At 43.3% G+C, this 12853-nt stretch overlaps 1 protein-coding gene across 1 annotated transcript in view; it reads right to left on the bottom strand.

Moving 5' to 3' along the window:
• Positions 1–12853, bottom strand: part of RHEX (regulator of hemoglobinization and erythroid cell expansion) — a 30370-nt gene that overhangs the window by 15598 nt on the left and 1919 nt on the right. Inside the window, exons 2-3 of the mRNA XM_073319911.1 lie at positions 4431–9315; positions 2926–3021 (exon numbers count right to left, since the gene is read on the bottom strand). The gene's annotated coding sequence lies outside the window, so the exon portion shown is untranslated. The remainder of the gene's footprint in view (positions 1–2925; positions 3022–4430; positions 9316–12853) is intronic.

Below are 12853 nucleotides of genomic sequence, written 5' to 3' on the forward strand. Positions count from 1 at the left end.
GGCTGCTGATCAGACATCTCCACAGGGCTGCTGGCTTTATACATGTTGCCTAATAGAATAAACAGCCCTTGTGGGACCCTGCACCCCCTGCTTCTCCTTGTCTCACTGCCATCTTCTGAAGCTCACAGAGAAGAGCTCGAGGCAGTTTGGTTTGGGGTTGGTGGAGGGGTAGCTGTACAGTTAAATGCAATGGACCGACATCTCTTGTTGATTTCAAGCCTATGCTGTGTGTCCATCTTTCTTGCTCTGGGAAATGAATGACCGTTTTATGGGCGGAAATCCGCCAGCTGTATTTCTACACACAGAGATGTTCAGCTAGTGCAAATCAGCCTTTTATTTATTATTAGCTGTCTTCCAGTAGCCCCCAGGAGCCTCAATCAAAATTGGAGCCCTGTTATGCGCTGCAGCCTGAAAAAGCTTACCATGTGCATAGACAAAACAGATGAAAGGTGTGAGGGGAAACAGGCACAGAGTGGGGAAGTGATTCATCCACTGTCAGTGGCAGAGTTGGGTATAGATTTCCCCTTCCCCCCGGCCTGTTGAGGAGCCATTGGGAGGAGAGTTAGAGGCCTCAGTCCAGCTGAGTGGATACATTAAATATTCGCCACCATAGCTGGCACCTTTATTGGCAGTCTCAGCAGGGAGGCCAAAAACTGGCTAGGTCCTAGAGAAGGTGTCTGCAAGGCAGGATTGAGGCATCTTGGCAGGGCAATATGGGGAAGGTTGCCCACGCTGCATGTGTTCTGTGGAGAGGGAGAGGATTTCTTTCTCTAGGGCTGCTGTTAATCTGGCACCTCTCCCCAGCAAATTCTCCTCAGCCAGTATCAATCAATCAATGCAGCTCCCTTGAAGTTAACAGAATCATGTCAATTCACGCCAGCTAAGGATCTGTCCCACTCAGTCTCACAATGACAAAGTGTTCACAACAACAGAAAATTGTACCAGACTCTGCACATTAGCACACCTGAGAGACAACACAAATACACTTTTATTCCAAGAAGTTGCATCAGAGCATTTAAAAATGTACAATAGATTCAACTGGTGAAAGGAAAAATAACTATCCAAATACAGATATTCCTATTTTTCCTAATTTTCAATACAAGAAGAAACATAAGGTAAATTACAGTCCCTGTCAGTGTGGCTGTGATTCCTTCTAGGCTCTCCCTTGCAGCTGGCATCTTGACATGTGCCATGGCAAAGCTTGGATTGCTAAGGATCTGTAGATATAGGGTCAAATCTCCAGCTGGAGTTCATCAGCAGAACTCTATTGCTTTAAATGGTGTGATGCTGATTTACACTAGCTGAGTCTTGGCCCACAGCCAACCCAGAGAAGCAGCTGGAAATAATTATTTACACAACAGCAAAGTCAGGCACCACAAAGGATCAGTCTGAACCTGCTACAGGTTAATGGTGATCATGCCATTGTAGTCTATGTAAATTCCGATTGAGCCTTCATCACTAGGATAGCTGAGTATCATAGTTTTCAGAGATCTCTGTTCCTGGTATTTATTGCATGTCATCTAAACACAATCACTACTAATGATACTTTGCCATCACCAGTGTGAGGATCTTAAAACACTTCACAAACATTGTAGAGCTTGGCTCCTCTGTGAGGTAGAGGAACTGAGGCACAGAGGGGGTGAAATGTCTCGCCCACGGTCATACAGTGTGTCCGTGACTGAGCTGCGAGTACAGTTGGGATCTCTCAACTCCCACGCCTGTGGTTTTACTCCAAGATCATCATTCCCTGCTAGGTGGGTGCTGTTCCTCTTTGTCAGGTGAGGGCTGCACACAACGGGTGATGTTCTTGGGTGTTGGGATGATTCATATATGTGGCAAAATCATCCTCTATCCTGAGTGCAGCAGGGCATATTTTCTCATGTCTGAATATATTCCATGTGAGTTATTCCTTTGTGCCTTGATAATTAAGAATAAAAATGAAGTGTGTGTGTGTGTGGGTGGGGGGGGTGTTGGAGAAACACTTTAATTATTTTTCTATAGCCAGCTATTTACCCCTTACCGTAATTGTGGAGTTATAATTGGATACTTGAGTGGAACTGCACCTGTTTACACCATTAGAGGATCTGCCCAAGTGGGAGCAAGTGCCCTATTGGAACAGGAGGCAGTGTTACATTGTGTGAATCTGTGATGCGTCTGATTGATTTCTAGGCAGCTTTGGGACAGTACCAAGACGCTGTAGCTCACGAAAGCTTATGCTCTAATAAATTGGTTAGTCTCTAAGGTGCCACAAGTCCTCCTTTTCTTTTTGCGAATACAGACTAACACGGCTGTTACTCTGAAACCTGGACAAAGAGGGACAGCTTGATGCTGTTGGAATGGTAAATGTCAATGGACTGTAAAGGACTCTTTATTGAGTCCTTCTTTGAGGTTCTACACAGGTCACTCCTTCAGTGAGGGAAAAGGATGTGGGACGGGACATTTGGTGCTTGAAGCACAGTGACTGCAGGGCTGTCTCCTGTAACCACTAGGGTCGCTATTCGGAATCAAAGAAAATAAAATAAAGGACCCTGTCTTGGCCTATCCAAAGTCCATGACCCTTAGCTCATGTAAACAGACCCCAGTGAAACATAAACCCAGTCTGGAGAAGTGAATCACAAGATGGAAGCTGGATTAGTCACTGGGACAAATTTCCAAAGGGTCCCTCAGTTGTGCCAGCCAAACCTTGTGTGTGCACTGGTTTGGATGAGCAAACTCCCTGTATCTCCCAAGTGCTCATCTGTGTGTTCAAACACCTCTTAGCTTGTTGAATTGTGGAAGTTCTGCGCATGCAATTAGGTCTTGACACCAACTTGGAGGGGTGTAGGGTAGAAAGACTGCAAAGTAAACCTACTGGATAGCCAAAGGACAGATCTCTGTGGCTGGTCATTTTGAAACCCACCATGACAGGCACAGCAAGTAACTTACCTTCATCCCTTTTCTTCTTCCACAGCTGTACCAGAACACAGGATCAGAACCAGAACTGCTGTGGATATGGAAATGGCCATGGCAAATATAACAGGGCTGAGAAGATGCAAAGAAAGGGGGTTAATTTCCACAGTGATGACCTCTTCCCAGCAGTTCTGCATAGCGGGGCTCCACAGAGTGGGAGGTGGAATGTTGTGTGGGCAGGTGTGTGACAGAGAGAGAAAGAACATGTCCATAAATTACATTAGTTCATATTTACAAAAAATGTACATGCTTAGGTGTTTTTGGAGATGGGGACTTTTAAATTGTTTGTATCCAAAACATAACAGGCCATATTTTGAGGTCCTAACACGCCATCTTTCCTTAGTCCTTATTCAAGCAAATCTCCCATTGACACCACTGAGGCCCTACGGCTACGGGAGCGGCCCAGAACGCCTGTGAAAATTTGCTATACCTCTGGTGAAAAACATTCACCAACTTGTCCAACACGTAGGGCTTTCCTTCAGCCTTCAAATTCACTCACAATAATCCATGAGCCAAATTCCAGTTTGGGAACAGTTTGCCAAGCTAAATTTCCCTGGCAGTTTCCACTGAATACAGTATTCCTCCTCCCTCCATGTACTAAGTGGCGGTAGTGTTGCTGTGTGCTGTTAAACAGCTGCAGTGTTTCACACCGGACCTGGCTGCACTTGGGCATGGGGGAAGTTAGTTCTGAGAATACAGGACCATGCTCTGCTCTCAGCTACACTGGTGCAACCCCATTAACATCAGTGGAGTTGTGTCAGCAACAGGGAATTTTGCTCGTGCCCTACAAGTGCTGGGAGATCCTTCAGAGTGAAAGGCCCTGTATAAACACAGATTATTATTAAAACATAAGACACTCTGGGTCTGATTCTCCCCCCGCCGGGCTCCTTGTGTGGTCACTTATGCCTGCACAGAGCAGGTGCTACTTGCTACGAGATCAGAACGGCAGTGCCTGCCGCAGGCACTAACTTTCCACTGTGCTCGACCCCCCAGCTCTGCCCCCAGCCCCACCCCCACTCCACCCCTTCCCCCAAGGCCACACCCCCACCCGCCCCCCCTCTTCCCGCCCGTTCCCCCCCTCCCCAGAGCACGCCGCGTCCTCGTTCCTTCCCCCTCCCGCCCCAACCTCCTGCACACCGCAAAATAGCTGATTGCAGCAGGTGGGAGGGAGGGGGAGGCGTTGATTGGCAGGGCCCACTGGTGGGCAGGAGGTGCTGGGGGAAGGGGGAGATGCTGATAGGGGGGCTGCTGAGGAGTGCTCAGCACCCACCATTTTCCCCTGTGGGTGCTCCAGCCCTGGAGCACCCCCGGCGTTGGTGCCTGTGGTGTCTGGCACCTGCTTTGCGCTCATGTGAACGCAAGGAGCAAGGTCATGGAGTCAATCCGATCCTATGTCCTGGCTAGGCCTTTCAAATACAAAACAACAGGGATGCATTTGGGAGCTCATGAAGGGGAGGGGATCCCAATCAGACTCTGCTTACAGTTCTAAAACCACTGACTCGTGTCCCAGAATACTGGCGGGGTCTGAAGCAGCTTCGTACCTGCTGTCGGGGTTGGATGTTGCACCACTAGACAAGCTGGGATGACTCAGGAGCATCTCCCTGAGAGAGGAAAAGAGGTAAAAACAAGGCCCACACACCTCAGTGTGCCTGGGCTCCAACGCACTCAGCTAAGATTACTCTGTAGGTCAACCACCCCGGAGAAGCCGTGGTAGGGCTCACTCAGCCTATCTGATTGAACAGGCAGGAAGCGAGCCAGGCAGGGAGTGATAAACTGCCCTAATTTGGTACATCGGGGAAGCAAACATTCAAGCAGGAGGAGACCTGTTCGATCCCCTCTGGTCCTTTGCAGTCTTTTTCTGGAGCACTTTCAGAGCGGAGGCATTGGTTGTATCAGCTGATTTTCCAAGAACACAAATGTCTGGTCAGTGCCAGGGTTATTGTCTATTAAAGACTGTTTGAACCACTGCGTTTGGTGTTGGAGATGGCAGACCGACAGTTCTGGAGGCTGGAGTCCTTTCTTTAGCCCCGAGTCTGGGACCATGTGAGCCGCAGCAGGGTGAGCTTTCCATACACACCGACTCCTACCAGCGTGGGGGTAAGCCTGTCCAGCTCAGTAGCATCCACCTCTGGGAGCAAACACCCAGCCTTGCTCTCAATGGCACCACATGCCAGATAAAGCATTCGTGGGCGTATTTGTACTACAGTCATGGGCTTCAGCGCAGGCTAGCCACTGAGTAATTACCTAGGGACAAGGTGGGCGAGGTAATATCTTTTATTGCACCAACTTCTGTTGGTGAGAGAGAGAGAGAGAGAAGCTAGCAGGATTAAAGCTAGCTTGGGCAAGCTGCAATCATACTTCGTGATCTCAGGAGAGACATACGCTGTGAATAATGCCACCAGGGAGAGAACTGAGCTCTTTAAAGCCCTTTTACACTGGCAGAACCTTGTTAAGGGTCCTTAATGCAACAAGAATCAGGCCCAAGGTGCAGGGCAACAGAGAATCAGGCCCCACAGGTTGCAAATTTCTCCTAAAATGCTTCCTCCTGATGGGCAGAAATAGCAATGAAGAGACTATGGTGATGAGACTGGTATGAGACCCTAAACAGACAGGCTGATCAGCTCTTTGTCCTGTTGTAGACTGGATTGAAGGTATAGCCATTATTTAGCTGTCAGCTGAACAATCTTACCACTGGAGATAGTTATCATGACTCACAGATGCATAGATATTAAGGTCAGAAGGGATCATTATGATCATCTAGTCTGACCTCCTGCACAACGCAGGCCACAGAATCTCACCCACCCACTCCTGCGATAAACCTCTCACCTATGTCTGAGCTATTGAAGTCCTCAAATCATGGTTTAAGACATTTAATATCATGACACTGCCCCTACGCCCATACAACTCTGTGGCATTCTCTAGGTGTCCCATCATCATTACAGGAAATGTTCTATTTTCCCTGCTTTCTCGAATGGCTGTTCAGCCCTGGTGCTCATTGCTGGTATTCCCCTGACAGCCCATGAGGTTGAGACACTGTATTACTTCATGTCTCCACCACAGCTTCTCCACTGCATTGTGCTCGGGGTCATAGGGACACCGCATTGTGACCAATTGTCTCACTTCTCCACTCGGCTCCTGGGCTCCTGCCAGCCTACAGAAACCTGCTGGCTTTTAAATAACAAAGTTCATAATCATCCTGAGTGTATCTGTAGCCCTCCATTGCAGGTTCTCAAAGCACTTTAAAGCATTCAGTAAGTCCCACAACGCCCTGTGAGGCAGGGCAGTAGTATTATACCCATTTTACAGATGCAGAAACAGAGGCACAGAGAGGTGAAGGGCCATATCCTGAAAGGTGAGTTCCTTCGGCTCCTATAGCTGCTCAGCAGCTTGTGAGGGGCATGCAGCACTTGGCAAGATCAGGCCCTGAGTCACTTGGACAGTGTATGGAGGCCAGAAAGAACCCAGATATCCTGACTTCTAGTCTTCTCCATTAGCTTCTCTTCCCATCTACTCAAGCTATATCGTGCTCATGATGGTAGTATCTGAATCATCCTTTGCTTGTGTATAAGGAAGGAAACTACAGCTGCTCAAAGACTAGCTTTGTCTCCACTAATTACAGTTCATTAGGGCATCAAGGATGTTTAATCCCTCTATTTAATTAATGAATTTACAAAACAACTGACTTTGTGCCACCATGCTGTTCAATCCTGTTTCAAAAAACCATGTACTTCTTTGCAAATAATAACGTTAATTAATATCCTTAAATACCTAGAAAATTCATTAATGGCAGCAAAGATTTGCTGGCCTGGCACTAGTGTGGGATCTGAGTTCAAGTCACAGGGCTAGTAACCTGCCTCCCTCCCCTTCAGTCTTTTTGGAACCCTGTTCACCTCTGGTGTGATAAGAGACTAGATTGCCAAGCTCTCTGGGGCAAGGACTCTTTTTTTTAAACAAATGTCGACCCTCAAGGGGGACTCTAAGACATTTCCATTTTAAGTCAAGGAGATAAACAAAGTTGATCCTTAAGACTTAGAGGCCTCCCCCTATTCCATATAACACATGGGAATGACTGCATATAAGCCCTGAAAAGCAAATATATTCTGAGTCAATGCTCCCCATTCTGTCTAATCATTTCAGCATGCAGATTTCCAGATGAAGGATGGTGTTTTCTCTATCTCCTTTTCTCCGACCCAAATTCCCTTTCATTTCAGCAGCTGGATTCAGTACTGCCACAAGGTTCCTTAAGAGGTTAAGCAAGTTGCTTACAGTGCCTGTGTGTCACATTCAGAACACAGAACAGTGATTTGAATGGGTTCTGTAACCAAACAGCTTGGAAATTATTCCACGAAATATTGCTTCTTCCAAAAATGACACATGCTCCCCATTACAGACACGCTCTGTAATTATTTCAAACAAGCTGTTTGGGACCAGATTCCACTCTCCAGTATATGGTATAAATTTAGAGAAACCACTCAAGTCAGTAGAATTACTCGAGATTTGTGCAGGAGTAGCTAACGTCAGAATCTGGCCCTTTGAATCTAGAGTTTACTTGGAGCAGAATGGAACTTAGCTTCAGAATGGAACATACTTAGTCCAGGGAACTTACCCTTACTAAAAAAAAGTAAAAGAAAAAGAAAGAAAACTCATACAACCATTTACATAGAGCTATCGCTGTCTTCCTCAGAAATATGCGCATAACGGACAATGGACTAGATTTTCATATGAGCTCAGCACTCATTTAGGTACCTAACTGAGAGCCAGATTTTCAAAACAACTCAGCCTTTTGGGTGCTGAGGTCTTTTGGAAATCCGGCCCCAGTTGTGGGTGCTAAGCACTTGAAAATCTGATTCCAAACTCTTTTGAAAATCTGTCTAATCCATTCAAACTCTCAAGCTCAATACCTTTTCTTGTTGTTAATACTAGGTGTTTGCTAACTACACAGTGATCTCATTTTATAATGATATATTTGTTGGATACATTCCAGCAATTTGCTGGACGCTTTTTGAAACTATGTACTTCTTAAAGTGTGATTCTGCTCTGGAATGTGACAGTAAAAGGCATCATACGTTCTCTATGAAATGTGCTCAGTAAGCAAAAAGAAAAAAAGACTTGCTTTCGGAACTGCCCGCCCCTGCAGACTTTCAGGCTGTGAGAGTTGAGCTGGGCTCTTTCCATTTCACACATCATCACCAGAAATCAACATTCTGCTCCCCAAATGCAACCCTCCGGGAAACGTACATGAGCCTGTTCAATGTTCTTGCACATGTGTAACTGATTGGAACTCAGGCTATGTCTGCATTGGGGAGTCTAGCCACTTGCATAGGTGTGCCAAGCGCAAACTTCTAGTGTAGGCAGAGTAGACACCTCAACCCATGATTTGTACTCATGCAGCTCTCCTCTACTTGAAAACGGGATATGCTGCATCAATACAAATTGCAATTTACAGCAGCTTTACCTGCCTACACCCATGGCTGTAACCAGGTCAAATCCCTGATGCAGACGGTCTGTGAGTGAACAGACCCGATGACTGTGAGCAAGATGGAACTGAACTCACAGCTCATTGTCCTGGAGCTGCGTTGGTTCTGCACAGCGAACAGGAGTAAAAGGGCACAACAAAAACTCATTCGATGGAAAGAGTCCCACTGATTTCAGGCCTTAAAGCAGTAAAAACGTAGGGTCAGATTCCCTCCACTCCCACAGAAGTTAATTGGCCTAGCTCCATTAGAGTCCATTAACAGTAGTGGAGGATCCGGCTCTTATTTTTTGATGCACTAAGATCAGCCGATATGGACTGAATACACTCGTGAGAAGCAGAATGCTGGAGTACAAAGGTGTCTTTTATTGCACAGTCACATCTCCAAATGAAGCTACACTTTAAATGTATGAAAACTGATTTATCTGGGGGGGGGGTGGGAAATGGCCTCTGCAGTCAATTTAGCCTAAATTACTGTGCCAAATTTCAACAGTGTATGACTTCTATTAATTGAGCTTTTTCAACACAAAAGAGTCATTTGGACACCAATGCTAAATTTGGGAATTTTTAAGAATTTTATATATAAAAATGAGTACTTAATCAAGAAAATTACTTGAAAAATTCAACTAGCCTCTGAAGAGGAATTGACCCCAACTTGCTGTGAAAATAACAGTATTTAAATTATTTAACAGAAGGTGTTTTAGTCCTGCTTTAAATGAAAATCAGAACACAAAGGAGCTACAATTGGTGCCTCCATAAGTGAAAATGTAACTGCACAACTGTCCCGACATTAATGAAGAACACATTTTTTTGAAAAGGCTCCGCAGCCGTAAGGTCTCCAGTCTTCCGAATGCTTCATGATTTGTAAGCAGTTTAGCAAATGAAAATGATGTCTGAAAAGTAAAGAAAAAACCCTCTTCAGCAAATTCCAGCCAGACACAATCTGAATCAGTCAGTACATGAAAACTCTCAGAGACAGGGTTAATAGTCGCCACGTTGCGAGATCTTAAACTATAGGATGCTAAGTCAAAGAAAGAGTACCGACATTTTTATCAAGAAAAAAGGTTACTGAAAATGAATAAAATAAAATACACAGACCCAACGTGGATTACATGTGTATTTCATCTGTATAATACATATTTAAATCGACACACAAGGCATTTCTTATATAAAACGGAATAAACTAAAATATATTCATATATATGGTTTACATCAGGTTAATATAGGACAATAAATATATAATTTGTATATTATTTACATAGGCTGAGATTTTCAAACCAGTTAGGCACCCATATCCCATTGAAATTCAACAGGATTTGGGCACCTAACTTCTTTGCCTACCTTATTAGCAACACAGATTCATAAGTGCCAATTCTGAAAATACTAGTACATATGTCTAGCATTACTATGATGAGCGTCCTGTTGTCTTTAATGGGATTATTCACGTTAGTAAAGATAAGTACATGCATAAATGTTTGCAGGATTGGGGCCATAGATTGTAAATCCAGCAGGGACCATTATGAACATTTAGTCTGACCTTCTGCCTCGCACAGGCAACAGATTTCATCCACTGATGTATCGTGATACCATATCACATATAATTTTTTCATGGGTCATCCCTCTGATAACTGCAGTATACTCACAATATTGCACATACAGTATCTGTTTGTGCTATACGTTTTAGAGAACAAGTGACAGTTGAAAATATATATTAGGATTGGTCAAAGACAGAAAAGGTGAAATTATTTCCCCCACATTTATTTTATCAGAATTCAACATTTTGGTAAAAATTTTCATCAAAATGTTGAAATTTGAAACACACCCTATTACATATATGTCGACAAAAATATATTCTCCGTATATGTTTGTTCCATTCAGGACTGACACTGCCAAACTAGTGTGCAAGGCATTTAACTCATGACTTCAACTAAAAAACAGGGCTGGCTACATTGAAGTCAATGGTGAAGCAATCATTGAGTTCAGTGGGACCAGGATTTCACCCCATAATTTTAAAGAAATCTGTAAGGAAACACGCTTAAACAGCTGAAGTCATCAACTTCTCCTGCCCCAATGATCCATGCCAGCTCCTGAAGTCCTCACTCAGTTTCATCAAAGGATCTCAAAGCACTTTTAGAAACATTAGTCACTTAATCCTCATAAAAAAAAGAAAAGGAGGACTTGTGGTCCCTTAGAGACTAACAAATTTATTTGACCATAAGCTTTCGTGAGCTACAGCTCACTTCATCAGATGTCCACTGAATGCATCTGATGAAGTGAGCTGTAGCTCACAAAAGCTTATGCTCAAATAAATTGGTTAGTCTCTAAAGTGCAACAAGTCCTCCTGTTCTTTTTGCAGATACAGACTAACATGGCTGCTACTCTTAATCCTCATAAACACTGTTGATGCTACACACTAGTTTCAAATAATTCCATGAACATTTACCAAATATTTGAGTCATAAGTATGGGAGGAGGCTTCCTAATTCACACTTCCCTAACCTGCAAACACAGTAAGTGTCACCCAGTATTCAGTGATCCAACCCTACTACTCAGTAAAGATTTAGCCACACCACGCTGTTGGTAGAACTCTAGAGCTTTTTGAATATTATTTATCAGATTCACCAAATAATGCTGGTTATAATCTAATAAGTTTTTCAGCTAAAATTGTAGTACCTAACCATTTTCATTGTTGGGTCAACACTATTCAGTGAATCCATTATTTATGAAAAACAATAGAACTAATCGATAAATCAGAGTAGCCATCAGCTCTCCCTGATAAGATTCATTAATTCCCAATATTGCATATTTATACTGAGAGGCATCATAAGTAACTCAAATTTTCCTGTGGTTGTCGTATAAATGAACAAAGTGATGGAATATTTGGATTCATTTTATATTCTGTTCGTTTATTCCCTTGCTACCTCCGAAAGCTCAGCAATCCACAGTGCGTCTCCCGATCATTTGTGTGACATGCTGACCAAACTTAAGTTATCTTTTGTTTTTTAACCTAGTGATAAAAGATCAACAAAAATATAAGCCAGACAAATATGTCCACATCAATTAATTATGAATGGTTTGATAAGGTCATCAGAGCATTTTGGATTCAGAATTATTCAGGCCAGGTTTCTTAAGGCATCACTGGTCAATGGCGAGCATCTGTGGTCTGATTCAGTAATGCATTTAGGTCCTAGTTCAACAAAGCCCTCAGCTCTAAGCACACACGTTCATCCCTATTCAGTAAAGCATTTAAGCACTTGGGGTTGGATTTGGGAACTTATGTTCTTAAATCGCATAGGCCCAGATCCTCAAAAGTATTTACGGTCCTAATTCCCACTTATTTCAATGAGAGCTAGGCACCTAAATATCTTTCTGGATCTTTTAAAAAATCCCACCCTTAATTCCCATTGAAGTCAATGGGATTTAGGCACATATTTAAAGTTAAGTGTGTGCTTATGTGCTTTGCTGAATCAAAGCCACATATATCCAGACCGAAGCATTGAAAAGTGGATGTTGGAGTAATAGCAGTTCCGCCTAAAGAGCTGAAGCTAATAAAATTCCTGCCTAAAAATTAAGGTGAAATTGCATTTGTTGGCACTTAACAGCAGTTTGAGAGTGTTCTAGAGTTTAAGAGTTAAACAAAATCTCCAAATGTTAGCAGGCCAGGAAATACAAAATTAAAGCTGCACTTCTCCATCAAGAGGAATATGGTAAAGTAAGTTCTCTCTCTCCTCTCCCCTCCCCCCCGTTTCTGTTTCTTGGCTACAAAGGGCCAAAACAAAAATTAGAAGAATTTGATAACTGTGTTTAAGAGCTTTAATTTCAGGATGTCATCATTCAAGATCCCCTTGTTTGGTTCACTCTAAATTTTTCAGGAAAAATTCTACCTCAGCACCCAATTTAACCCATAAGTTTTGAGATTGATATGAAGGGTTTTGTGTTGTTTTACATTTTAGAGAGTCATCAAAATCAGGCTTGCCAAGTGCAACTTGAATAAAATTTGAATTAAATCCCCTGAATCTGCTCACATTTCCACTGGGGTAAATCAGGAATAGCTCAGTGGAAATCAGACTTATGTTGGTATAAAACTAGCATGAGATCAGAATCAGATCCCATCAGAATAGATTTTTCTTGTAGGATTTTCAGTTTATAAATTTATGCTCGCAACATTTGTAGTTGTGGCTATTATGTTTTGGCCACACTGATTTTTCAGCTGCTCTGGCATTTACTGAAATAATGTTGTTCAGTTGTTTTAGATCTGATCTGTTGGCCCTTTTTTGAATATCAGTGCCTGGTGTGGGAAACTTGCAGATTATAGGTCAAATTTCAAAACATGCCTCAGTCTAGGTTCCATTTCTCCGCACATAAATTTGCACATATAATTATTTTTGTGAATTTGTGAATGCAAATGACTGAATTTATGTGCACAAAATCC

Source organism: Lepidochelys kempii, chromosome 21 (genome assembly GCF_965140265.1).
Source record: "Lepidochelys kempii isolate rLepKem1 chromosome 21, rLepKem1.hap2, whole genome shotgun sequence".
In the NCBI taxonomy this organism is placed as follows: domain Eukaryota; kingdom Metazoa; phylum Chordata; order Testudines; family Cheloniidae; genus Lepidochelys; species Lepidochelys kempii.